At 34.3% G+C, this 3,453-nt stretch overlaps 1 pseudogene; it reads left to right on the plus strand.

Moving 5' to 3' along the window:
- Window positions 1–539: 539 nt before the first annotated feature.
- On the plus strand, window positions 540–809 carry LOC122738834 (annotated as a pseudogene).
- The last annotated feature ends 2,644 nt before the right edge of the window (window positions 810–3,453 follow it).

The raw sequence follows: 3,453 nt of genomic DNA on the forward strand, positions 1-3,453 counted from the left end.
TCTTAGAACCTAGAGAACTGATGACCTATTAGATACCCATTTTTCAGTTTCCTTTGCTATTATTTTGAGACCTCTCCTCTTCTTGGTCACCTCTCACTTGATAAATACATTTGTTAATGCCATTTCTAAAATGTGGCATCCACAAGATAACATGATACTAGAGATGTCATCTCAAAAAAGCTTTCCAGTACTACCTCCCTTATTCTTGTGAACAAACCATTCTTTGTGTAAGTTTTATCTATTTTGATGAAATAGAAGTATAATGTTTCAGTTTAGCCTAATATTCCAATTTTTGTTCACAAGAATATAGTATGCTTTACATCATCAGCTTCTTAAAATGATAGACTCTCTTCTATACAGAAACATGATGAGGTTCTGGGGCACATGTACCCTGAGTTAATTTAATAGTAGGGTCAGTCCCTGAGATGCTGTGTTGAGAATCTATTTGGCAGTCCTTTCTCCATCGCCCTCACCCCACACACCGACCCCTCAGCTGCTTTAGTTGAAAACTCCTTTCCTTACAGGGACTACCTTGTCCCATGATTGTGGCAAATCACTTGAAGTTCATTGCCAGGACTGTGATGGTACAGGAAGGAAATGTGAAAGGTGCATACAGAACCCTGAACAGAATTCTTACCATGGTTGGGCTCATTGATGACATCAAGGAGCAGAGAGAGTATGAGAAGCCATGTCGCTGATAACAGAGGGAAAGCTGTGAGACTTGCTGGAGCATCTAAAACATGGAAATGGCATGAAAAATTAACTTCTTGATGCACAGGAATTGGTTGGATCCATGGCAGGGCTGCTGAGGCTAGTAGGGAAAAAGAGACCCAATGTGAAAACTCCCTAGTAGGCAAAAACAATGTTTCCACAGTTTTGTTCTAAGAACCTAAAAATTGTGGAATTTGCTTCCCTCTTTTTCCAGCCATGTTTTCTCCTGACAGCTTTTCAATCCCAATATACTTACATAAATATGTGCTTTCATACCAGATTTCTATAGACTCTTACCCCTATCAGTGCGTAATATAAAATGTTCTTCCTTGCCACCGTATCTCTTTGATGAATGGAAAAACCCCTAGGACTGTGTCTTTGCCATTGTGAAGAAACTGGAGGGTGCGGGGTGGGCAGAGACTTCAAAAGAGAATGAGTGTAGTACAATATTTTTATTCCATTCCTTGCCCCTTAATAGTTCCCAGTAAGGAAAACTACAGACTACAATTAAGAAAAGTCACCTAGTATTCTTTGGAAAAGTCATCACTTCTCTCTACTGAATATTTCCTAAACTGAAGAAGGGTAAGGCTCATGTAGTTGGAATAAATTTTACTTCTGAAATATCCATCCCCCTCAAAATTTAACAGTAGTATATTTTGAATTTCAGTGATACATCCTTTTGTTCTCACACAGTCTACACTCTGACCAATGATTTATATTTGAGCTAATTTATATAAACAGATTAAAAATGACAGGATAATTCTATGAATTTTCTCTCCCTGAAGTTTTTAAAATTTGATTCTTATTTCTCTGGGTAGGTTAGATGTGTTTTTCCAGAAGACAAGATGGATGGATTATACCGTCTATCATAGTATCCTATAATTTCTGTAGTAATAATATCATCTGAGACATAAAGAGCTTCACAGTATTTTTTTCCCATTAGATTCTGGAATAGTTGGACCTGACTTTTTATTATGGGACTAAAATTAGATTAAAACAGATGTTATTAATGAAGTTCATTGAAGCTGTTGTATGAGCTTTTTTTCCTTGCTAAAATAAATATGATAAAAGTTGGATAGAACCTATAAGACAAAAAAGGATAATGACCATCTCTAAGGAGAATACTGTGATTACTTTGCTATAGGACCACTCTTCTTGGATTATTCAGCACCTGGGTTAAAATCAGCCCAGTGATAATAGGATAAGCACTCTACTAATGTGATTCTGAATGAGCAATTTTCATATTAATGGCTTTCTCACTGTATTAATGAAAACACAATTCACTACTATAATGGGGACATCATTTAAATTACATCAAAATTGCTAACATGAAAAGAGAATGTTAATAAAGTAAAACTATTGTATGTGCTAATGGTACTACTATTGTATTAACAATGTTCTTATATCCACAACTTTGTGTTACATTAGCAAAAAAAAATGTGCTAAATCATTGAATGTTTGGTAAAGTCACTTATTGTTTATGGGAATGGCTATTATTGATTTACCAACCTCAATGGAAAGTACCATGGAGTATCATCAAAGTAACTAACAAACATTTTATTCTGAGGAAACATTTACCAAACCAGTACTGTTATTTTCAGTTATTTTGGAGTCTCAAGACTTAAGAGAGAAAGAAAAAAACTAGTAGGGAAGACATCTGGTTATTTGAGTAAGTCACAATATCATGACTAAATATTATTTAGTCAAGCAAATATGCCATATTGACATGTATGCACTTATATCTGTTTTATCTACAATTTTCTTATGGCAAATAATGTAGAATGGATGTATTTGAGGGTAGGTACCATCTTAACTTTATATTTGTATACTTGGTTCCCCATATATCGCCAGACACATAAGATGTCTTAATGAATACTTGTTTACTGATGGATCAATTTCCCTTTGAGAAATTTCATAATTCCTATAATGATCCCAATCTTCTCTGTAAAACAAAGACCCATCTTAATTTCAATATTCTTCCAGTGATGTTGTATAGTTTCAAGACATCATATACTATAATCTCCAGATAGTTGAAGTTCAGGATCACCTAAAATCTGTGGAAAAGTTCATGTCAGGCATGAGTTAGATGAAAGTAATTACAAGTAAGGATTATGCAGAAGAAATAGTAAAAGTACATCATTATGAAAATTTATGATGAGAAAGATGGCTAATCTTATAGTGAGAACAGGAGTAATCAATGGGCAATTTATATATTGTATTGGTATCTACATAATGTCAAGAGAAGTCAAGGAAGACCCCTTGTGAAATATTTATGGGAGGAAATGGATGTCACATAGGATGAGCAAAAATAGATGGGTTATAATGGGAATCTCTGGAGGATGTACAGAAAGACATCAGTGTATCCACTTGGCATACTGGATATTTTCCCCGGTTTTGTTTATGCATATAAGCTCTATTTTAATTTTCAATGTTAGAGTAAAAATAATTTAAATGAAAATTGCATTCCTACCTAATGAGAATATGCATATTGTTGTTTATAAAGTGAATATTCAACCTTTCTGGAAATAATATTGAAAATTGACTATTCCTTATGCATACATAAGCTTTGACTATAATTAACACAAATAGGAGGGAAAAGGACTTTGTGAAGGAGAGGAGGTACTGTTGATGTCTGTTTTAAAGATTTTTCTTTTCATGCAACTGGACTCAAGGAGAAAGGCATTGTGGTATAATAACTAGGGTATTAGATTTTGTGTACAGAATTGTGAATTCAGATGTCCC

Source organism: Dromiciops gliroides, chromosome 2 (assembly GCF_019393635.1).
Source record: "Dromiciops gliroides isolate mDroGli1 chromosome 2, mDroGli1.pri, whole genome shotgun sequence".
Classification (NCBI taxonomy): Eukaryota; Metazoa; Chordata; class Mammalia; order Microbiotheria; family Microbiotheriidae; genus Dromiciops; species Dromiciops gliroides.